General features: G+C 54.2%; 2 long non-coding RNA genes and 1 other non-coding gene across 3 annotated transcripts; all 3 read right to left on the reverse strand.

Moving 5' to 3' along the window:
• Window positions 1–2,484: 2,484 nt before the first annotated feature.
• Window positions 2,485–6,387, reverse strand: LOC141751357 (uncharacterized). The gene is made up of 3 exons (XR_012589966.1): window positions 6,359–6,387; window positions 5,516–5,623; window positions 2,485–5,164 (listed from the first exon to the last, which is right to left on the reverse strand). It is a non-coding gene; the product is annotated as an uncharacterized LOC141751357 (long non-coding RNA).
• LOC141751426 (small Cajal body-specific RNA 16) lies at window positions 5,284–5,463 on the reverse strand. The gene has a single exon (XR_012589988.1).
• A 7,619-nt stretch (window positions 6,388–14,006) lies between the features above and the next one.
• LOC141751177 (uncharacterized) lies at window positions 14,007–24,359 on the reverse strand. The gene is made up of 6 exons (XR_012589897.1): window positions 24,301–24,359; window positions 21,033–21,137; window positions 20,028–20,185; window positions 16,384–16,669; window positions 15,487–16,258; window positions 14,007–15,364 (listed from the first exon to the last, which is right to left on the reverse strand). It is a non-coding gene; the product is annotated as an uncharacterized LOC141751177 (long non-coding RNA).
• Between the last annotated feature and the right edge of the window lie 542 nt (window positions 24,360–24,901).

The raw sequence follows: 24,901 nt of genomic DNA on the forward strand, positions 1-24,901 counted from the left end.
CAAAGCATTTTGCATACAACCTCCTTCACAGACAGGGAAGAAAAATAAATGGCGTTGTGTTTGGAGAGCTGGAGAAAGGACCGCTTTGGGGACCTGGTGACAACACCCACAGTCTGCGTTTGGGTGCAACCCGCCATCCCTGCCGGTGCCCTCAGCACCTCTCCTGGGTCCCTCTGCAACGCATGCAGGGCTCGCAGCCGCCCTCACATCGCCCAGCACCGACCTGCTGCGGATGCAGGAATTCCTCGGGGAAGACAGGCTGTTTGACATTGCCCACCTTCCCCCGAGCAAGAGAGAGCAGCGAGGGAGAGGGCGATAAGTGCCTTGTTGACCACAGGGTTAAAAACAATTTCCCTTCTGGGAGAGTCTGGAGCTAACCACGGTAGGGATTAATTTTGCCCAAGTAGTGGGTAAAACTAGTAAAACAGCACGGGCTTCAAAACATACCCATGCGATACCAGTGCTGACTGGTGAGGGTGTTTGCCTACTCTTTCTTGGCAATAAATTCTCAGTTACTATTTAAGAAACTCACAGCAGCTTCAAGTTATAGGAAAACCAAATGGGCAACTGATAAGCAAATCCAGGTGCACCCATCTTCCCTGAGCCACGAGAGGCTCCGGAGCAGGCAAGCAGGGACAGGGGATGCATCACCCTGCTCCCAACAGGCACAAGCCATTTTTACAATGCAATTTGAGTCACTCCCACTGCTAAACAAATAAGATCCTTAAGCATGATTTGCAAGTTACGCAGCCCCAAATATCCAACTGACCCACTTCTCCCGGGGCGGTTGTGCTTTCCTCAAATGAAGGCTGTTTACAATCCCTAATCCACTTTGCGTGTAGGTTAAGCAGCGACCTCAGCACACCGAGCCGCATCCTGCCTCCACCCATCAGCCCAAAGAGGCTTTTACTGCAACAGTGCTTCTAGTGCAACTAATGACTCTTTCCACTGGACTCTTTTCACAGCAAGACCCCGGGAGAGGCGCTGGGATGGGCTGGGGACCACACTTGGTGGTCATGTGCATATGACCGTATCAAGACATGGCATCCCCCAGGAGAAGCTGGGGAAAAACATTTTTTTTTTTTTTTTTTTTTAAAAGGCAAACGGTGACCAGCTCCACGCTGACCCATTCTGAATTACAACCTTCAAAGAGAACACTGACATTATTTTTGCAGAAGCCGCAGGGTCAAAAAGATCTAAAATCTTCCTGAAAACAAAGCAAAGGCAGAAAAGCCTTGCAGGACTGCCCTTTTCTGCAGACACCCCCCTCCCCACCCTCAACTCACTCCTCAGCCCTGCGAGCACCACCCCATTTTGGCTGCCTCCCCATGGCTCTCCAGCAGCCTCCACCCCGACAGCTGCGGTAGGAGCAGCAACCAGCAGACATCATCCTTCAGCCAACAGAAAGATCGAGCTCCAAAATGTCCACAGACCCCACCGGGTACCAGCAGCTAGAGAGGAGCGTGCACTCCTCTGCATCTCAAGGCACAGCAATAACGTACTCATGAAGATGCCCATCTCTCCTTTAGGCACTCCTTCTCAAGCAGTACGAGTGCTGGAGCAAAGCCAGCATTGCTGGATTCTGCTCAGGAATTCATTCTTAACGTGACACTTAAGAGGCAAAATTTAGCAAGGAAGAAATCCTGTGCTCAGCCAAGGAGCCAGGCTGGCCACTGTGAGCTGACCGGCTTCTGCAGCATTTCCTACGAGCACTAAGCCCAGGGAACACAACACAACCCAGCAAGCAGCACGCGTTCACGGCATTTCACAGCACATTGGCCTCAAGCTTCACTTGGGAGTGTTCCAGATCAAGGGTTCCAAGCAAGGGTACATATTACTGCCCAGGTGGAAGGAAAGGGAACTTAACATCTGCAAGTTAACCCTTCAAGCAACCTCTTCCAGGTACCCGCATTGGAAGTTGGCACCAACTGTATCAAACCCGCGGCAGAGCGGTGCCCCCCAGGCACACACGCACATTGCTTACGAATAATTCCACTGGCCAGGGACGAGCATCATCACATTGAGCGCGCGGCCAGCCCGCCTGATGGTTGTATAACGCACAAGCAACCTGGGCTGCTGCCAACGTGCAGAGCGGGGATCTTCAACGGGAACGTAATCCCACCGCGGCCTCGCTGCCCGCGCATCCGATTAATGGAAGGAAGTCTCCCTGTTTTCCAGTTTCAGTGAAATTCAGCCATTCCGTGGAGCTTCACACCCTCTAGTGGAGATGGGAGCTTGGCACACTGAGGAGATGCTCTCAAATGCCTTCAGCGTTGCTGAATTCAAGACTGAATTAGCCCTACAGACCCCCACGGCACTACACGTCTCCAGCGTGTGACTGCCCCGGGCACAAGCCACAAGTGTCAGTGCAGAAGTAGTTTTACATGCCTACTTGCCTGTATGCACACATCCAGCATGTTAAAAATCTACTTTGTCCATGCACACTAGCAAGTATTAAATACAAAGAAAGGAAGAAAGTCAACTTTGAATCAGATTTTATTTATGTTTACCAATTAGTTAAGCAAAACTACTTTCTATAATCTAAAAAGACCACAGAGGTATAACCAAACTGCAAGAGCAGCACTCTCACCATCCTGCAGGGCAATCTTCTGGTCCAGCCACCTGAAAAGAAACGAGGATGTTCAGTCGGAGCAAGCACGCTGCAGGGAAAGCTGGGCACAGACATCAGAGCTGCTCAGCGCGTGCGCCAGGTAGCCAGACCCTACAAGGCTGTCACAAACAGCTCGTGACCCACGGCCCTCCTGCAAATGGTTATGTTGCATATTAATTACATTGAGAAAACGCTTTATTGTTTAAAAGTTAGCTGACAGGAAAATCCTCGGTCAGACAAATCACTTTGTTTTTAAAATTAAAATTCTTCAAGATTAGAAAATACTTTTCTGATTTATATCCAACTTTTCCCCCCTTTATTAGAAACCTGACAAGTTTTAAGTACAGCAAAATTTATACATTTTGGATTTAAAGGATAAATATAGGTTATTTTCCAGGAGCAACTAAGATCAGGATATTTGCAATCACCCTGTCTAGGGCTCCGTATGCTTTATTCTGACAGTCCACCTGGCCAAAAATATGAATTTGTAACCCAGGGAATAGCAGCATTAGTGAAAGGAAATGGAAGTGCTTGTTCAAATAATAAAACGATCAAAGGTGTCAGTCTGCAGCAGTACACAAGTGAAACGTCTTTAACTGCAGCTTGAGACTGTCAGACAGCTCTGCCCAGGTCAGTTCAACATCAGGAGACAAAGCAGAAAAGGACAATTGGTTGCAAATTCAAAACATGTGACTTTACAACTGGTGAACGGAGTGCAGCTTTGCTCGGTGCAGGAGACGTTACCTGGTCAGGATGGTAGCCAGAAATCCAGCTAAAGCTAGAGACCACTGTCCTACATGAAGCCAACTTCTTGGGATCAGCATCAACTGAAACATCTAAGCAAAGCAGCATGCCATGCCAGCTCTCCGTAAAATCCTTCCCAATAGCACTTCTACCGTGAAAACTTCCAACAGCACACTAGTGGCACCATCTCCTCTCCAGCTGGGGGGAAGCTACTCTCAAGCCTGCGGCGTCATGGTGAAATAAGGCTGCCAGATCAACTCAAGCATGTGCAGGCATGGCAACGTGACTGCATTTCTGCCAAAACGGCCGTAACACACAGCCCAGAGCTTATGCCGGTTGACACTGATAGCAGAAGGTCAGATGTGTGACCAGCAGGACGCCTGCCAGCACAGCATTAACCTCCTAGACTGGTCTGAGCAAATTAGAGCCAGCAAAGTGAGCTTGGACTGGATCAGAGTGTTGTGACACTCGGGTCTGGCACCAGAACACCCTGAGCCAGAGACACTGCTCCATTTCTGACGAGGAGGTACAGTATGAACAGCGTTTCTTCAAAAATATACTTCATGCCGTTGCGGTTACCCTGGCAGAATCAGCTGGCCAAGACGTACAGTGGAAACACTTCACCACCTGATGAACAAGTAGGTGTCACACAAAGAACTAACAGTGAGCTTGTTAAACCATCAGGCCCCCAAATTAACACCTCGCTAGAATTATCAGGGACAGTTCACACATCTGGCTAAAACGGCATGAAACTGGACAGAGCAACAGCATATTAGAGCTCCCATGACAGACACATCAATCACATCCTTCGAGCTCAGGTGCTGCTGGTCTGCAGTGCCCGTTTTCAAGATTTAATTGAAAATACAGCATCTGGTGGCTTCTGCATGGCCACTGTGCACACTGCGGTCTCTACAGCACAGCAGAGCTCCCCCACAAAACAAAGCCACTGCGGTGAGGAGGAAAGAGGGGCAGAAAAGTTGTTTTTCTCTCCCGCAAACTACACAGTCCTTCCTCTCCCTACCAAACTCTGATACTGTTAGCTTTCCTGTAACTTCATTAACGTGCTAGAAAGTTACTTATTTTTCTCTCCTCAGCTTGTTCTTGCTGCTTTATTGGGTTAAATCTGCTCACGTATGGTCCCAACAAACCCCAGTGCCAGGTCACGGTGTGCAAAGGAAGCATTTTGCTGGGACTGGGGGCAGGAAGGGTTTCCCACTCCAGCAGCAATGAAATATCCATTCATTTTATCCCAAACAGCACTGAGAGAGCTCGCCAATCAACGGCAGATCAACTGCAGCCACATGCAAAACACAATGACAGCAAAGCTGGTTTAAGGAGCAACTTCTTCCTCCCACTGCCTGACAGCTCCTCAGTTGTACAGGAGCAACCATCTGGGGTGACCTTGCTGTGAGCCAAATCACCCAACCACAACAAACAGCGAAAGTGCTTTGTTGTTTTTTTTTTTGGCAAAGAATTTTTGTCAGAAGCCAGGGCCACCTTGGTGCCAGGTTCACAGCACAGGCCTTCCCCGCTCCCCTTCCCGCGCTTGCGAGAGCACGTGCTGCCTGAGCTGTGTCCCCAGCTGAACTCCCCAGCTGCAGGAGAAAAAACAAACAGTAAAGCAAATCACAAGAGCAAAGCACACAACTTCCAACAAAGCCTCACAATTTGCAGAAGTGAAGAAACCACCTTATCAGTATTCCCTACGACGTGGGGAACAAAGTTTTGTAATTCAGTAACAGTGATAAATCAAGGGAAAAAAAATACACGTGCAATGTATCGAAGTTCTGCTTTCCACATCTGTAAAACCTGCGCGCAAAGGAAGGGCAATGTCAGTTTAATTTTGCTAGAGCTTTTTCAAAAGAAGATTCAGTATACATTAAAGAAACTAACGTAAAAGCTGATTTTCCTTGGCTTGGGTAGGAGCCTGTTGTATGCAGTATCATACATGACCATCAAAACGCTGCATGAATGCTCACACCTGTTACTGCACGGGATGAACCCCAACACGGAGCCTGCCGGGGAATTGATCTTGGGCGCGGGTGAGGCTGGCTGATACGAGGCAGGGCCGGCTGGCCCCAGCGCCCAGCAGCCCTTCCCCAGCCCCATGCTTGCTGCAGCACCCACAGACCCCTCGTGCCCATGACCCACAGGGCTCACCTGGCTCGCCTGGTTCTCGCTCAGTGGAAGCGCCGAGGGCCAATGTAACCACTGCTGGTCACCATCCGGGGCTGGGGCTTCTGTGGGGCTGAGCCCTGACAGGAAATCCTGCAACGCACGAAGTTTTGGGAAAATTCACAAGAAAAACAAACAGCCCCCTTCCCGCTGCACAGCTCGCCCGTCCCACCCCTCGGGCCCAACTCAGCTCTCCCCCTGCCCCCCCACCCCCCGCCACCTCCAGTGTGGACTCCAACACCTCCTCCATGGAGGAGCCGTAAATCGGGTCTGTCCCCTGCACAGCCCCCAGCTCTCCCCCATAGTCCCCCAATCCCCCCTGCCACACCCACACTGAACCTCATCTCCTGCACCCCAGCCCCTCACTACACCCCCACGCTGCGCCCCAAGCCCCCCCTGCACCCCCCATACCCTGTCTCCCACTGCCCTCCTCCCCGCACCGCCCCCCAGCCCCCTCTGCACCCCATGCCCCACTGATTCTCAGCCCTCACTGCACCCCCCAGCCCCATCTCCTTCCCCCCGACCTTCACTACACCCCCAAACTGCGCCCCAAGCTCCCCTTGCACCCCACCATCGCTCCAGGCCTCCATACCCTGTCTCCTCCAACCCCCACTGCCCCCCCACCTCCCGCACCGCCCCCCAGCCCCGACTGCACCCCATAACCTGCTGCCCCGCAGCCCCCCACCGCACCACCCACCACTCCAACCCCATATCCTGGTCCCCAGACCCCAATAGTCCCCCCTCCACTACCCCGAGCGCCCAAAATACAACCCCTCCCCACAGTGCGCCCCCCCCCCGCAACCCCAAACCCCCCGCCCGGCCGCCCACCACGAGGCCCCACACAACCGGAAGCAGACAGGCCGGAAGCCCACCGAGACGAGCACTTCCGGCCTCCAGCGGTCCTCCAAGCACTGCCTTAAAGGGACAGCCACATGCCGAGGCGGGCTGGCCCGCGTCGCTATGGCAACCGTCGGGGCCCGAGCCAGGCCCGAGGGCGGCGTTGCGCGCTCCGGGGTCAGGTAGCCGGCTGGCGAGTGCCCCGGGGGCAGGGTAGTGTCAGCAAGGCAAAATCTCTGCAGGCAGAGGGTTGGGAGGGTGCTCTGGGCCAGCGCTGAAACTGCACCTGCATTAATATGGAGTAGATCAGCATTTAGATCAAATTTTCTGTTGTTGGTTTTTGAGGCCGCTCAAAAACGTGGCGCGGTCCACACGCTGGAGGGACGGGATGCCGTCCAGAAGTGGGACCGTGCCAGCCTCATGGAGTTCAACCAGGCCAAGTGCAAGGTCTTGCACCTGGGTCACGGCAATCCCTGGCCCAAAGCCAGTCTGGGCGGAGAATGGATGGAGAGTGGCCGTGAGGAGAAGGACTTGGGGGTCTTGGTGGATGAGAAGCTCAGCATGCCCCGGCAATGTGTACTGTCAGCCCAGAGAGCCAACCGCATCCTGGGCTGCATCCCCAGCAGCGTGGGCAGCAGGGCGAGGGGGGGATTCTGCCCCTCTACTCTGCTCTGGGGAGACCCCCCCTGCAGTGCTGCCTCCAGCTCTGGGGCCACCAACAGCAGAAGGACACGGAGCTGTTGGAGCGGGGACAGATGAGGCCACGGAGATGCTGGGAGGGCTGGAGCCCCTCTGCTGTGAGGACAGGCTGAGAGAGCTGGGGGGGTTCAGCCTGGAGAAGAGAAGGCTCCGGGGAGACCTTAGAGCCCCTTCCAGTATCTGAAGGGGCTACAGGAAAGCTGGGGAGGGACTCTGGATCAGGGAGTGTGGTGAAAAGACAAGGGGTAATGGCTTCAAACTGGAAGAGGGGAGATTTACATGAGATCTCAGGAAGAAATTGTTTGCTGTGAGGGTGGTGAGCCCCTGGCCCAGGTTGCCCAGAGAAGCTGTGGCTGCCCCATCCCTGGAGGGGTTCAAGGCCAGGCTGGACGGGGCTTGGAGCAACCTGGGCTGGTGGGAGGTGTCCCTGCCCAGGGCAGGGGGTGGCACTGGGTGGGCTTTAGGGTCCCTTCCAGCCCAAACCATGCTGTGATTCTATGAGTTGTGCTTCACTTTCAGTGGCTCTGACAGCTCCACTCCTGGCTAAGTGAGAGGGGCTTTTCAGCATGAATAAAGGTATCTCAGTCATGTAATTTAATCAAAAATTTCACTGTAAGGCATTTCAGTATAACTAGTCCAACAGAAGAAAAACACTACAACACACATGCAATAGCTTTCTCCCCGATGGCTCATTAAAAATTAAAAGGCGCTTAGTTTTATTTCTGCAATAACACATTTTAGCAGACCTTTTATGAAATATACATACAGACCCAAATCAAACATGCAAAACCCGGACAAAAAGAGCAGCTGGTGAAGCCAAGCACCACACTGCTAGCAAACGCTCGCTTTCAGCTTGCCCAGAAAACCTTAGCATGGCCTCTTGTTGCCAGCATATTCAAGTAAGGGGCTTGAATGACACGGTGACAACTCGTGGTCCCATCAGCCTGTGAGGGCAGATCAGCCCCGCCGGCTGAGCAGGTAATTCAATACTCTGGTTTCCCATTAGTGGGTGTGCTGTGCCGCCTGCGCGCTGCTGGGAGCCTGCTCGGAATACTAAACTCTTCATTTTCTTGTGATTTTTCTTCTGGTGCTTGTAAATATCCAGGCAGAGTGTTTTACAAATACCGAGGAATGTCTTTCCAGTCCCCATGAAATCAGAGGTCACGATCCTCATTTCGCACGCAGAATTGTGATGCAAAGGGATGAATAAAAACATAAATACCCGTGGATTTGGGGAGCTCGCTTTGTATAACTGCTTCTGCACTTTTCAGGGTACAAAGCCCTTTCTGCCTCTCAACTGGTGGTCACAAGCCAAGGGACATTCAGCTCTCTCCCAACACAGCCCACGTCTTCATGTGCAGCTGGTTTAATGTTGGATGTGGCAATGCTCAGTAGGTTTTTTTTTTTTTCTTATTATCAGAGTGAAGTCCTTTAGTGGTGCCAGAGCAGGATGGAAGAGCCCTGCAGCCAGCCTGCCCGAAGCTGGACCCTGGGACCTCACATGCAGTGGCCACGCGAGGCTCCTTGACGCCGGGACCTCGCATGCAGTGGCCACGCGAGGCTCCTTGACGCCGGGACCTCACATGCAGTGGCCACATGAGGCTCCTTGACGCCGGGACCTCACATGCAGTGGCCACGCGAGGCTCCTTGACGCCGGGACCTCACATGCAGTGGCCACATGAGGCTCCTTGACGCCGGGACCTCACATGCAGTGGCCACATGAGGCTCCTTGACGCCGGGACCTCACATGCAGTGGCCACATGAGGCTCCTTGACCCCGGGACCTCACATGCAGTGGCCACATGAGGCTCCTTGACGCCGGGACCTCGCATGCAGTGGCCACGCGAGGCTCCTTGACGTCGGGACCTCGCATGCAGTGGCCACGCGAGGCTCCTTGACGCCGGGCCCTTGCATGCAGTGGCCACGCGAGGCTCCTTGACGCCGGGACCTCGCATGCAGTGGCCACGCGAGGCTCCTTGACACCGGGACCTCGCATGCAGTGGCCACGCGAGACTCCTTGACGCCGGGACCTCGCATGCAGTGGCCACGCGAGGCTCCTTGACGCCGGGACCTCACATGCAGTGGCCACATGAGGCTCCTTGACGCCGGGACCTCGCATGCAGTGGCCACATGAGGCTCCTTGACCCCGGGACCTCGCATGCAGTGACCACGCGAGGCTCCTTGACCCCGGGACCTCGCATGCAGTGACCACGCGAGGCTCCTTGACACCGGGACCTCGCATGCAGTGGCCACGCGAGGCTCCTTGACACCGGGACCTCACATGCAGTGGCCACATGAAGCTCCTTGACGCCGGGACCTCGCATGCAGTGGCCACGCGAGGCTCCTTGACGCCGGGACCTCGCATGCAGTGGCCACATGAGGCTCCTTGACCCCGGGACCTCGCATGCAGTGACCACGCGAGGCTCCTTGACCCCGGGACCTCGCATGCAGTGACCACGCGAGGCTCCTTGATGCCGGGACCTCGCATGCAGTGGCCACGCGAGGCTCCTTGACGCCGGGACCTCGCATGCAGTGGCCACGCGAGGCTCCTTGACGCCGGGACCTCGCATGCAGTGGCCACGCGAGGCTCCTTGACGCCGGGACCTCACATGCAGTGGCCACATGAGGCTCCTTGACGCCGGGACCTCGCATGCAGTGGCCACATGAGGCTCCTTGACCCCGGGACCTCGCATGCAGTGACCACGCGAGGCTCCTTGATGCCGGGACCTCGCATGCAGTGGCCACGCGAGGCTCCTTGACGCCGGGACCTCGCATGCAGTGGCCACATGAGGCTCCTCGCAGGCCTGGGCACCCTCACAGAAGAGATGGGCTTTTCCAGCTGAGTGAGAGGGGCTCCAAGACCCTCACAACCTTCTTCAACACCAGCCCAGCAGGGAGGTGCAGCCGGACACCCCACTCCGGACAGACACCCCCTTTCCTCCGGGGCAGCGCGTCAGGGTGGCATGGGGACATGTGTGTGCAGAGCTTGAATGCATAAGCATTTCACAACCAACGCTGCGACCTGCTGCACGCCTTTGCCGTGTCCCCTTCCCCTCACACACCTCCTTTTGTCTCTCCTCTTCATTTCGGCGCCGCTGAAAGGAGCCACGGGACCACACTGCCAGCCAGCACCGACTGATCGGCTTCCACGCACCCTCATCCTTCCATTTTTCCTCGGTGCAATACTGCCAGGGCTGCAGCCAGCTTAAATGTTATGTATCTCATTTGTACAGCTGAACCTGTGCTGTCTGGCTGATGGCAGGGACAGCTCTGAAAACAAGGTAATTTTTTTTTTTTTTTTCCTTTTGATAAAAGAAAACATTACCTCTCTGAGATATACACACTAGATCAAGCATAAACCTGAATTATCTCCCTCTGCTTTTTTTTTCCAGGGAGCAGATAATAGGTAGATCTATCCATCCGTCTGCTTTGTTACACGTCGCCCAGCTTGGCAGCATTTCTGTTGCTGTTAAACCATGTTCATCCCCCTTGACATTTAAAGGGCCGTTATATGATTACTGTCACAGTCTCATACGTGGATCCTTAAACCAATTCACTCCTCCTCTTCCCTCTGATGATGGATTTGCTCATTTATGCCGTAGTAATTTGTTTTTCTCATGCTGCGCTCCAGCAAAAAGCTTTCACTGTCAAACGTGGTTTTCTGTACAGCCCTTCCCCGCAGTGCCGTGTTACAACTGAGCAGCTCCGGGTAAATTGGAGCTGCCCTGTCTTTCAACAGCGTTAGCAAAACAAAGTCACCTACACCCTTGGGAGCCCGATGGCGTCGGGGTTGGGTCCTCCTGCGTTCGGAGCCACTGCTGCAGCGGTGCGAAACGTGGCAGACCACAGTGCTGCCATTCCTGTTGATGGGACCATCGGCTACCACGGCTGCTCCATGCAGAACGCCCCGTGGGACATACGGACCTCAGTGAGGAGCACGTGGCACTTGAGAGCAGGGTGTTGAGGCTTTCCGGCTTTTTGGGAGCCTCTTTTCCAGCTCTTTTGGGTGGGAAGTGCCATCCGCTCAAGGGATTGCAGCTTGTCCATCAGGTCAGCACACACATGGGGAGAATGTGCAGACCGGAGGGTTTGCTGCCACCAGAGCTTTTCCAGATGATCTGCAAAGGGGAAAAACCTTTCAATGCATGAACTCCTTAGGGTATTTTAAAGTCCCTTTTGGCCTTTCCCATGTTCTCCTATTGGCAAGATCAGAAACACCGAGGGTGATACCCAGCTCCACTGGGCGCTGGTGGGCAGTTTTGCCAGAAAGTTGGTCTCTTACAGATCCAGGCATTGAGTTAAATGGGTAAAAGCGATGTAAAGCTGAGCCCTTGGCCTGCGCATCAGTTTGTACTTTGGGTATCTCTGATGGGAAAACCTGGCTCTGTACGTGCTCCCAGCCTGCTCCCACTGCACAAACTCCTGCCTCTCCTAGGGCTGCTCACACCGAGGGACTTCATCGGCTCTCCTGAGCGGGACCACTGATGTGCTCCGGTTCCTGCCACATGGGAAAGAGGCTGTAAGCGGGGCTACCCAGGCCCATCTCACACTTGGAAAATGTGGCCAGCAGAGATCAAAAGAGATCTCCCTTGGATGGAGAGCGTCATGGCTGGTCGTGTGGCAGCTCATGTCACCCGGACACCTGAGGCCACAGCCCTCGACGCGCGCGTGTCCATCCCGCCATGGGGCTGCAGTGCTGCTGAGCTGAAAGCTTGAGGATCTCTGGTTTAATCTGAAATACAAAGTGAAGATTTCCTACTCCACAGAGCTCAGCTGTTTCTAGATTTACTCTCCTCAGCATCTCCTCTGTTCCCAGTCCCCTGCCGCAGAGATGGTGGCAGAGGTTTGTGTATCTAATGAATTGCTATTCAAACCCACTTGCTCATAGAGAAACATCCTTGACCGAATCCAGCTGTGCTGGGGAAAGATGTTTTCTCTCTCAGGCACTTGTCACTGTCCCCAGCTGGAGGTTTCTCTCCCATCAGCCTGCCAGCAGGGCAGTTTGCGTGCACACTTCAGCCACAACCAGCTGGGCTGGTGTCCGTCTACTCCTGAGAGGATAAATCCGAGAGCAGGCTACCTGATGAGGAGCGCTGCGGTGGCCAGGCATGCTGCTGCCTCCCACATACCGGGAGCTTTTTGGAAGAATGACTCATTGTGGCAAAATTTCTGCTAGACCCAGTATCGTATGGCTGTGCTTCCCTCTGTTTAGTGACAACCAGGTACTATCCGTCCTCCAGCAGACAGCAACGAGCCACCAAACAGTATGTCGTGGAGCTTGACTAACTTAGACACAGACTAACTGTGCCCAGCCCCGAGGTCCTCTCTGCTGCCTGGTGGCTCAGCATCGTGCGCGTGAATTAATGCCTGCAGAACAGCAGTCTTAGACCTTGTCATATTGCTGCAACAAATGCCAAAGCAGGACGGTGAGTCCTCCCCAAACTGCTTGACCAGCACATCTGCAAGGGCGGCAGCATCCAGCCATGACCAGCTGCGGGATGCTCACTCCTTGCACCAGCACAGCTGGATCTCAGCCATGGTGTTTCTTGGCTGTATGCGTTGCCTGCAGGGCAGGACTCAACACCGGCACTTATTCATCTGGTCCTCCCATGAAAACTGTGCGAGAAGGAGAGCTCTGCGGGCTGGCAGCGAGGTGTTTAGCGTTCCTGCAGACACTGGGGGTAACGACCGTCTGTAACCACAGTGGACCCCCATCTGAGCAGGAGGAATACTGGTGGCGGGGGCCAGCCCTGAAGGATCCGCAGCAATCCCTTTTATTCTGTCCTCAGGTAGCCAGGCTCTGGAATGCCTTTGAAATACTCCAGAGCACTTGGTCCTTTTCCACCCGGGAGCTCTGTACCCTTGTGAGCCAGGTCACAAGTCATGGCAGCAAACAGGAGGCGCACCCATTCACTGAAATTATCCCAAGGAAATTCCTCTGTGTTTGCATTCCGGGGACCGGCACTGACACCCTCTTGCTCTGCAAAACCCACAGCCCTAAATGTCCCCCTATCCCCAGCCAGGCATCATGACTGCTCACGGAGCCCCCCGTGCCCTCATCCGCCTCCCCACCGCCCTGAAGAGCTGTTCTACAGACACACTTCCAATGCCTCGGATGAGCTGGTGCCCTTTGCAATCTCCTTCTGTTCCATTCCTACAGAGTTTGGCCAATTTGCATAACAAACGCACGATATAAATGTCAAAATCGGCCGCATCCGTATCTTATTTTCACTTCAGACTCTAATTGCATCATTTTTGACTCCGACTTGCCTTTGCAAATAGCCGGAGCCTGGCACACTGGGGACGTCGCCTTCCCGGATCCCTGGGGGTGTGCTCCGAGAGCCCAACATCCATCTTACTTACAGCCGCCCCAGAGCTCCTGCCTTTCCTGCAGATGCAATTAGCAGCTCTGCCATGGCTGCCCTGCACAAATGGATCAGGGAGAAGAGAAAAACACATGTTGAGCCAGGAGACAGACCTGCATGGCAGCCCGGGGAGGCAGATGGCACTGTCTGCATGCCACGAGGGAAACTGAGGCAGAAGCAGCCAGGGGTCCGGGTCTCCGTTGCAGACCCACATTCCCGGTGCCACCCTTCTCTCGCTTTGCTTTGCACAATTTCTCGTGAATTGCCGTGAGAACAGATGTGCTCAGGGCGTTTTTGCAGATGCGGGGTGAGGAGAGAAGGCTCCAAACCTGGGTCTCTTCCAGGCTTGTCCATGCCCTCCATTCCTCCTCCTGCTGAGCTGTGCATAGACCCGATATAAACCCTCCATAAACCCCATATAAACCCACCTGCTGCTCCCCGTGACAGCCCCACCGACTGCATCCGTTGCCTCCTGTGGGGCAGATTTCGGGCTCGTATCTAATGTTTCAGAATCCCTAAAGCACCACGTTTCATTTAATTCTGCAAATGCAAATGAGGATTTGCAGGAAACCATTTGATTCACGGGTTCATCCTTTATTTTGGCAGATAGCATCAGTTAAACGCCTGCTTATTTCTGCTTTGTGAGAACAATATAAACCACTTAAGTACACATACAAGATAGACTGTTCCATAAGTGCTTATGAGCTGTTTGATTTACCGGGGCGTCTTTATCTTTGCTGAGTATCTTACAAAGTCATTTATTATTTAGCAGTAAATTAAAGGAGAGGGTCTGCGATTTTCAACAACAGAAATTAATATCCCAGCACTCCATTGTACCATATATATCTATAATTTACAGCACGGAAATCGGCCAGATAGAGCTGCGAGACAATCCGTTTCCCCTTCTCCCTTGTTACCTCCTGATTACTGCTGCACAGGGGGAAATAAAAAATGGACTTGCAGGAGAGACACTCAAGTCAGTGAAGGATGGTTTTAAATTAAAAGTCCACTTTTTGTGGCTCTCGTGAGATCCCCTTTGCATCCCACTCTGCCCTCCTGCGCACATCACTTACGGATAATGTATTGCGTATGCTGCAATTTTGCCTTGAGACCACTAATTTTTTAATCTTACTGGTTCTATGATCAGGGTTAATAAATAATAGTAATAACAATAATAATAACAACAACAACTGTTCCACCTGTAAGCCTCGCAAACACATGCTGTGGGGTTCTTTGCCCACCCATTCGCGGTGGTGGGGTGACCACGGTACCTGCAGAGCTGGAGCAAGCGGTGGCACATCCAGAGACACAAGTGGCAGCGAGGACAGAGCTCTTCCCTCTGGGGCTCTGTGGACCCCTGAAGTCCGTGGGTGACATTAGGAACAAGGGTGGGGGTGTCACATTGAAGAAAAATCCATCCTTTGAGCTGGCAACCCCTTCCTTTGGGTCTGGGCCAGCTTGCCGCCAGCAGCCTGGTGCCACGTTCAAGCGCAATAACAAGGCCGGAAAGTTTTATGGGCTGCGTTGGGCTCTGGCTGACACAAAGAAGCTAATAATTTATAGTGATCTCGTGTACTACAAAGGCAAAACATGTCCCTCTCGCATGTAGCTCCACGAGCCGCAGGGATAAATCAGCTCCAGCAAGGGAGCAAATATGAGAAAAGCAGAAAAATGACCCCAAACTTTCTGCGTGGCTTCTCTGGAAGGAGGAGAGCGCAGGGGCGCTGCCATCGCCCTCCTGGTCCGGATCAGGTCCCAGCCAGCCCCTCCAGGCACCCGGGCTGTGCCAGCGTCTCTGGGCACTGCCCGCAGGCACCGCGGTGTGATCCGCTGCTCGGCTGCAGCTGCCTGGACACCCGCCACGCTGCTCCGACCTCTCCTCGCATCGCTTTTGGCTCATCAGTCCCCACATCCGTCTGGAGCCCACCTGGGGGCTGCAGAGGAGGGAGGTTTTGCACCCCAGAGATGTGGGGGATGGAGCCTGCATCCCCGGGAGCTGCACGGAACCATCTGGGTGGCGGCAGGGGAGCATTTACCAGCCATTTCTAACGCTCACCTGTGAAGGGAGGCATCTTGGAGCAAGGTCCTCGTGTCTGGGACCTCCGTGAGGGCAGGATTTGTGCTTTTGAGGCATCTTGGAGCAAGGTCCTCATGTCTGGGGCCTCCTTGGGGACAGGTTTTGTGCTTTTGGCCAACGAATCCATCTTCTAGAATAATCCAGTGCTACCTTAGATGCTGCCAGCTGGGAAAGACACCCATGGGCAGGTACAGATGCTTTCCCCTTCTCTAACCACCACCTCAACCCAACACAGCCATCTCCCCGTTGGAGCAGCACCAACCAACCTCCCAGTGTCCACCAGAGGTGTTTCACCGTGCCAGCGGCCGGGGCTTCACCACGCCAGGACCGGGGCGGATCTCACCACAACGCTGCCTGATGTTCTGACACAAGAACCGAACTCCCTGGGGCTTGGCGACCGTGCCGCATGGGATGGGATGCAGCACCCCATCACCTTATTTTCACCGTACTCACGTGCCGCGGTTCCCCAGGCAGGCGGCTGGCTGCACCACTGCCGAATTATACGGGCAGCCTTCAATTTCTCAGCTAAATTGAGGGAGTCGTTTGTCTTGCGGCAAACCAGATAAAAAGGAGGAAAGACATCAAAAAGTTCAGTCTTTAACAAGTCACACTTCCCCCCCCTCTCTTCTTCTCAATATGGGGAAATTTCCAAGGAGAAACCATTGCGGCATTATTTGTCTTTGTTTTGGGGAAGAAAAGCAAGCTGATTAAAAGCAAACATAAAGCAAGAGCTGTGGGGTCCCAGAGGCTCCTTTGCAGGATTTCAAAGGAAAAAAAAAAGGAATGAAAAACAGGAAGCATCAGAGCAAGACATCTAAGCTTTGAAGATAATATCAGTTATGGATGAATTAAAACACACAATAATTACTACGATACCTGAAGAGATGGGGAAAACTGGTTTCTTGGTGCACACCACGTCCTTCCAGGGATGCTCGTGCCAGGCTGGGTTTATGGTCCAGGCGCTCGCATCGTCACCGGCAGGATCTGCGCGTCGCGGCTGAGCCTTGCCGGGCTGGGATATGGGTTATCGCCGGGAAACACGCTGCCATTCGCATGGCTGGGGAACGCAGCCCTCCCTCGGACCCCCCACCCGGAGCGGGGACGGGGACAGCACCTCTCCGCACCCCCCCGGGGCCCGTGCTAAGCCCCGAGATGACATGACCTGGAGGTAGAGATAAGGTGGGAGAACAAAACTCCTCCATGAGCATTGGGAGGCACCTGAAGCTTATCTCCTCCGTGCCTGCCGGTTGAAGATTATAGGCTTTTATTTTCTTCTTCCAAGTGGCAAGGAAAAAAAAAAAAAAAAAAAGAGAGAAATAGGGAAAAAAACCCATCCTGCATGCAAAACATGAGCCTCAAATAAATATCACGGATATGTTATCCCATTAAAAAAGCATTTAGCTTCGAGCCTTGAACAACTTGGGCCTTATGATGCTGGGCTCCGATGGTGGTGAGCAATGGGAATAGACGCCTGCCAGCTGCTGTGGGCTCCTGCCTCCTTGGCAAACCATTTCCTCTTAGTGCAGAATTTTTTTTAGCAGAGCCACTTGGCTTCAGCCTCGCCCAGGAGTTAATTTGCTTGAAAAGCAGCAAATTAGATTAGGTATCCCCATAGATGAGGGGTCATGGGCATGGAGGAGGGGGTCCTAACTCTTCAAGGGTTTCGCCTTCCCCTTTAGGGTTGGGTCAGGCTCTCCTTACTCTGCCGTGGAGTTGGGAACGGGGCTTTCGAGCAGCTAATTTCTATCCTCGTTCTGCAGAAAAGGGGTGGTGGGACCATTGTGCTCTGATAGTCCTCCGAGGGCAGTGAATCAAGCGCTTCTCCAGCAGATGAACGGGAAGGAACCGCTTTCCTGCGTGCACACACACAACCGGGCCAGCGATAAGGATGCTCAGTGGGAAGAAAAAAAAACCAAAAAACACCCCAGGCAGATTCCTATCAAATAATGTGTTTCCGTATAAGTGATTCTCAGCAGCGTGGAGGCCGAGTTGGGCTCTGTGGCACTTTGAGAGGGAAGTTCAGGACTGTGGAGATGAAAAAAGCCATAAAACTCTGCACTACAATGAAGTGTGCCAGGTTTGGGTTTTTTGGTGGAGGAGGTACGATTAGTCCAGGCACCAAGGGCCAGCTCCAGCCCCGAGAGCCTCCCCCGTGCCGAGGGACGGGTTGCACCGGGTGGCTGCGCCGGCTCAGTTTTTACAAACTGGGTTTGTGGGTGCACAGCATCTGTCGTCCTTGGTGGGGTGACAAGACCAGGCAGCATCTCACCCATCTCCCTCAGGAGAAATCCACCTCCGTGGAGCTGGGCACATCCCAGCCTCAACATCCCCCATGCTTCACAGCCGCCTCTCCTGCTGCTGCTCCTTTTCTTCTTGCCTTTTTATAGCTTTTAGCTCAATTTGAGTGCATCGAGGCTGACCCAGGCTACCCCCTCCTGCCAAAACTTTGCGTTTCTTTAGATGGGAAAGATGTGAGAACCCCCCCTGACTAATGCCTCCAGTAGCATGTTTCAAAACCCATCCTTGCCCAGGAGGGCAGCCGTGCTCCAGGCTGCTGGAGGAGCGTGGAGAAGGGCAACTGAGCAGGTAAACTGCAACCAGCAGAGGTTTGCTGTTATATTTTAAAAGCATTTTCATCTGGGACCAAGTATTTAAAGACCTTTTTCCACCCCGGACCCTTTAATGACTCCAGATGTCCCCATCTGCAGACCCAAAGTAGTGCCAGGGACGCTGTTTGCAAGGAGGTGGCTTTCCCTGGGGGAGGTGACATCCCACCAAGGATGGGGACCCGCGGAAAAGGCTGCACCCCCGCTTTTTGCCTTCAAGAGGCCACCCCCCGTTCCCCCCACCCCCGCCAGCTCTAAGTGTCCCCATTGCCACTAGATGTCAGTGAAGACTGGAGCTGGGGCTTTGCTGGGGACGGGCCGATCCTGGCAGCAGCGTTGGGGAAGCAAAAGTGGGGTCCTTGGGTATGGGCATCCCACTGTATCCCTCCCTGCAAGGCTTGGGGACACCTAGTGTGACCTGGCATCTCCAGGGCATGGGTTCGGAGGCTTCCCCCGCATCTCCCGAGGGGCCAAGGCCCCTCGGGAGATGCGGGGGAAACCTCCGAACCTTGTAGCCAAGGGATTCAGGAATCCTGATTCCCCATCCCCAGCACTAAGCAGACAGCATCCTTCAGCCGAGCAGGCAACCGCTCCTCGTTAGGTGATAAGTTGCGTGTGAAAACAGCAAGGGAAAGAAATGAGGCGGTTTCTTTGAAGGATGCGCTACGAGCAGCCTGTTAGCGTGCAAGGAAGGGTGGGACGCGGGGTTTCCTGCAGACCGTCCCGCAGGCTGGCGCGGGGCGAGCTGTGGGGTCAGCTGTACCCTGTGCACTGTCCCCAAAGCCCTGTTACCGGCAGTAACACATCAGCTAGTTTACCATCCTCCTAAAAGCATCCCCCTCTTCCCAAATGAGCTGTTTAACATCCCCCTAAAAGCATCCACCCTTTCCCAACTCAACTGGGAAACCTGAAAAAACCTCCCCCTGAAACCGTCCTCCCCTTCCCAAGTCTTGCCAGATCCTTAGCTTTATCATTGGCAACAGGTTTTGCCCCGAGCACGAAGGGGGATTTTGGTTTTCTCACTGGGGATGGGCCACATCACAGCCCAGATCCAAGCTGTCCCTGCATCCTCCATCTCCCGAGGTCCAGACCGGGAGCTTTGCTGCTGCCCCCCAACCATGGTGTCCATGTGGGAGTAGCTCCCCTCTCCAGCAAGCTGGGCTCACTTACGGCATCGAAACGTAACAAATAAATAATAAATGTCTTAATTCCACGGAAAGTAAGGAATAGTGATATTACTGAGCCGAGCGGAGCAATTGGATTTTTCACTTACTGAATTTTGACGCATTGGCTTCAACCTCCAAATAAAAAGCAGTTTCCCACCGCCAGTGGACGATTATTTAGGCAGAGTTTGAATTAGCTCCCCAGCTTCCTGCACCAAAACCCATCAAAACACACCCTTTTCCCCACAAATAACCCCTGGAATTACCATTTTCTAGTAAAAAAAAAAGTGCTTTACGTCAAATTCTCAGCTACCTCTAGTTATGGGCTGGAGATTCACAGATGCTAAATACCTCAGGAGGGTAAAAACCCCATTCTCCTGCCAACCTTTCTCAGTGTGTATTTGGGGGCTCCCTTTTTCCTCCCTGTTTCCAGTCCCGCCACCCAGGCGCTACGCACCCCATCCCTCCAAAAAGCACGGTTTCCAATCCCATTCCTATTTTTACAAATGTCTTCCAAGATCCAGAGAACTGCAGAGGAGCAAGTCCCCGCTCGGCAGGGCCCACACCCAGAAATACACCTGAAAGTCCACATTGGTGAAAAGCTGCTTGATTTTCACTACAGAATAGTATGGGGTCTGGTGTTTGGGGGTGTTATTAATTTTTTTCTTTTGGTTTGGCTTGACTTTTTGGGTTATTTTTAAGTGGTCTATTTGCTGAAAGGCCGCGTAAAAAAAGATTGCCTTGCACCCACCAGGGCTGGATGGAGATCAGTTTGACGGGCTGGAACAACCCACGCCAACCTGGGGCAGAGCGCGGTGGGATGTGCTGCCAGATTTCCCAAGGATTTTAGCCAACACACTTGGGGATCTGAGGGTCTCGCTGAAGGGCTCAGCGGCTCCGCGGTCCGGGCTGTCAGGAAAAAGAGGTGCTGTAAATACTAAGTGGGATTTGCAGTGTGTAAACCCCCGCTGAGATGCCTTTTGGACCCTCAGAGGCTGGGAGAGGCTCTAAAGAGACGCATTTTTCCGAGCCTTGGCTGACCCATTTCGTGGTGGCCCCCTGGCACGTGGCGGGGTGACACCGCTCCTCGCTGTCCCGTGGGGGACAGAGCGAGGCCACCCCCGGGCAGCCGCCCTGCCATCACCACCTGAATAACGCATAAAACACCCACGGAATAACAGCTTCATCGGCAGCAGCTCCATTGGTCCTGCCCCTGGCTCCAGTTGCAGCCGTTGTTGGGAAGGGGAAATAAAAACCCAGCCACTGCCACCAAATCCGCGGAGCCCGGGAAGGCCGGGGGCTGCCTCCGAGTTAATTGCATGCAAGAAAACAGCTATTAGGCTTTCTGAAGAGAATTAAAAGGGAATTAAGTTGCTCACTTCAGCTTAGTCAGTACAAATAAACCTTCAGCTGTTGGATTAGCAATGCCAGAGCAGGAACGGTGGCTGCTGGAATTTCTTTCTTTCTGGGTTTGTTTTTAATTTTTTTTTTTTTTTAGTTTGCTTTTTTTTATTCTTCTCATTCAGGGCAACAGAGTGTCAAACAAGCCTGGATTTTCTCCAAGAAAGCTCTGCCTTTGCAGCCCTCATGCTATTGCTTTCATTCCTCACAGAAATGAAGGAAGAAGAAAAAAAAACAAACCAAAACCCCAAACCCAAACCAAAACCCTAATCCCAATTCATGCTGGTACCTTTTATCCCCATGAGAGCCCAATTCAGATCTCATTTTTCATATAATATTGCACAAAAAGGCGTACCTGGCAAATAAAGCGATGCTCTCTCCCCGCCTGCCTGCGGTTTGCTCTGTGCGGTGGGACTCGGGCTGCACCCGACAAGAGAATAAACTGCCAAATAACCGTCACCTGAAAACGGACGTGGAGACAAAGATTAGATTGGCTTAATGACCAAAAATCCCTTGTGGGGCGTACCAAAGCACGGTTTGAGAGAGCAGAGACCCCCTGAGTACCATTGCACGCCCCGGGTGGGTTTGTGACCCGGTGGCATCTGCAAACAGCCCGGCCTGACCGAGGGGTGATGCAGATGGAGCAGGCAGGGCCGGCACGAGGGATGCTGTGGGGGAGCCATCCCTTTTCTGGTGTAACTGAGTACGTGTGAGGAACCTACATTTCTTCACTTGGTGGCTCCAGGTACAAGCCAGCTAGTCTGTGCCTCAGTTTCCCCATCTGCAAAGATCACACTTCTTTTTTCTACAGAGCAGGAGTGGATATCGACTTGCAAATCTGCCTGGTTTTATATATATGTGTATATACACATACATACATATATACACACGCACACATATATGGTATTTATAGTGGCAGAAATAAGAATTTCTGGCTAAGAAAGGACACCCGCCCCCCTACAGACATGCTTAGGGGGGGTCACAGCATCGCAGCCCCCAGCTGTGTTTGCGGAGTTAACCCCGAGCAGAAGACAGGGCAGGCACCCAGAAAAGCAGCCGGGCTGGGGCAGAGAGCGGGGGCCGGATCCGGGTCCCAGGGAGTCTCCGTCGGCCGGGCCGGGCTGGAAGCAGATGTTTTGCGGTGCATCGACAGATGCTGCATTTCTGCTCCGTTCCTGTGCAGGCACTGAAACGCCGGGTGCCAACTGGGGCTGCTTTAGCTGGGATTTTTATGGTTTCAGTGAGGTTAAAAGCATTAAGAAGAGCCTTGAACCCCATCAGTGAGTAAAGCCGTGGTGCTGGGGGGGGGGTCCATGCAGGTCAGGTTTACCCATTTCCAGTTGCCCCCCAGCAGGATCTAGATTCATTCTGGAGCCAAACCCTGCACCCAAAATGGGGACTACCACCTTAACCCTGTTCCTCAAATGAGGATCTTGGGCCAAACCTAAGCATTTTCTGGGCGGTGAAGGGGTGGGTTGCAGCAGGATGGGGAGAACAGGAAAGCATCGACATGCCTGAGCATCCCGGTGCCTTGTCGCCCCATCCCCTGCAAGCCAGGTCTTCCCAAGGGAGGAGAAGGAGCTTGTGCTCACCAGGGTGGGCTTTTGTACCATTTGGCCCAGGGATCTGGGGAGGTGACCCCTCTTGGAGAGGTCTCGGGGGGACCCGGGGGTCCTGGCTCCCATCTGCTCCCAGCTGCCAGGCGCAGAGTGGGGGAACCTCACCAGAGAGCGTCGATGGCAGCAGGCTTTGCACCGACGGAGCAGCAGATTCCGTCCCACGCCGAGCAGCCGCCCGGCACCAGCAGATGCTCCCTGCGCTCCCCGCAGACCCTCGCTGGCACCAAACAGCAAGGTGCCGGCAACGCGGGCGCAGCTGAGCAAATACGATCACTACGTGCAGTTATTAATTGCACAGATCTCACGTTTTGGTGCTCGCAGAGCTCTTTCAGGGAGCTTTCAGTGGCGGAGAGGTCGTTCCTCCTTGCCTAGCTGCTCTGGGAGCACCCTGGGGGGGCTGTAAGCCATTCGGGGTCCTTGCTATAGCCGGACACTTGGGGAACAAAGTCCTGCTGTGCCCACCTCTGTGTGTGGGAATATAATGGCCTCTGGCAGACACGGCACGAGGGGACAGAGAGGGGACTCGCCTGAGGGCACAGGATACCCACAGCCCGGCTCACTTTGGCTGCAACCTGCTGTCCCTCCCCCAGCATCCAGGGTCCCCCCAATCCCAAAGGGCTATTCCAGCCCCTTTCCGTGCCGCTCCCCGACACCCCTGTTTGCCTGCGACGTTTTCCCCAAATGACAGTCCGGAGGAGATGCTCGAAGGCATTTGGGACAAACACATTGGGAAAAGGCACAAGCAAAGACTCATGGCTCTGGATTAGGCAGCCGGCAGCAGCTCTGCCCGTGCCCCCCAGCGACCCTCCTGCTCTTCTTCCTTCTGCCCCCCTCCATATCCCTCCTGCTGCTGAGAGCCTCCCTGTGCCCTGAAAAGGTGGGCAGGGGGCTGTGAGCTGGCTGCACCAGAGAAAAGCCCCTGCAAAATCTTGATTTGGCAGGTAAAGCCCTGCGGCACCCACTGGGCTGGATGCTGGTGCTGCCCCAGTGCCCCACAGCATCTCGGGGGTCAGCAGAGGGGGAGCGCGGCTGGTTTTCCCGGCCATAAGGGGACATCAGACAGCGGAAGAGTCAAGAGCAACACACAAATGAAGCAGAAAAGGGGGGAGATGTCGAGCCTCGCTCACCAGAAAGGTCACCCACGCAGCATCTTGATGCGCGGATAACGATCCGCACGGGTCGGCGCTCCCCACCCCGACCCCGTGTCCTGACGGCAAATAAAACCACTCGCGCTATTAGCACTGCGTTACTAAAGCTGAGGGCAAAGCTATCAACCAATTTTCCTCTCGTGGAGTCTGGAGACAAGGGGAGGGATGAGTAATTTAAACCCCAGCACGGGCAGGGAGAGGGCTGGCAGGGGGGCGAGGGTGGCAGAGCAAAGGGGAGAGGCAGATCCCCCTCGGATCTTCACTGGTGCCAAAAAGCGCTGCGATTGCTGCGGATGCCCCCCCGGGAAGGGAGCAGAGGCAGCCGCGGGTGGGGGTCACCCCGGGGCCGGGCCAGGGGCTGGCTGGCTGTGGCAGGAGCATCACCCCCGGGCTTTAACAGGGGGATTGCTGGGGGCAGAGGAGGAGTCACCCCATGGCCGACCTCTTACCAAGCCTTTCCATGTTTCTTATTTTCCAAATAGCTGCTTTCTTGCATGCAAACAACACTCTCCACGTCCCCTCTTGCACTGCAGAGGGTGGACGTGTCACACGCTTGGGGACAAACCCCAGAGCTCCTACCTCCTACGACGCGAGAAAGAAGCTGACCCAGCCGGGCTGCAGGGCTTGCTTCACCCCGGGGTACGACATGCCGGCACCCACCCCAAAAATCAGCAGGAACCGACCTGCCAAAATGCCAGTTAAAGACAACAGCAGCCGGAACGGCTTCGCTGCGGCCACTGAGGTGCCGCCGAGCCCGGGTGTCTCCCCCTCGCTGATGCTATTCAGCCTGACAACATTTTTCTCATTAAATTCTCCAGCTTTCAGGGTGCTGCGCTGCCTGGCATGTAATACTTACGCCGTTAACGGGGTGTTTCATCTCCGCCTTCACCTCCTCCGTGCCGCTCGCCTCTGGGCAATATTAAGGACTACGTGTGCTCCCTTCCTTCCTGGGATCCGTGCCGGCGGTAGATGTTTTTTCACTCCTCAGCTGCCAAACAGGGGTAGCAGTGCCTCCGAGGAGGCTCAGCAGTATCTTGCATTTATTCGAGGGTGGCAATAGATCAAAACTGCTTTGTAGGAGCCCTCCGGGATGGATGGTGCAGGAAAAAAGGACAAACCAGGGCCGGAGGGGGGGTCCTGCCTCCTGCTCTGCGAAGTCCCACTGGGTCCCGCCAGCTCAAGTGACACGGCCCCGCGTGGTTTTCGTCCCTGCCTTGGCTTTGTGTGCAAAGAAAGCAAAGCGTGAGCTCACTTCACCTTCAGACACGCGTTTCCATTGCTGCTGGGGCTGTACGGAGCGGGCAAAGCCTCCGAGCTCCTGGGCACGTGCCTTGTCCCCGCAGAGCCCAGCAGCATCCCCCCTGGGAGGGACCGAATCCCCCCCAGGCTGGAGAAATTCACGCTCGATGACCCCCCCAGGCTGCTGTGGCTCCTTCTGCAGGCTCTGGCTGGGGGGT

The sequence above is a fragment of the Larus michahellis genome, chromosome 14 (genome assembly GCF_964199755.1).
Source record: "Larus michahellis chromosome 14, bLarMic1.1, whole genome shotgun sequence".
Classification (NCBI taxonomy): domain Eukaryota; kingdom Metazoa; phylum Chordata; class Aves; order Charadriiformes; family Laridae; genus Larus; species Larus michahellis.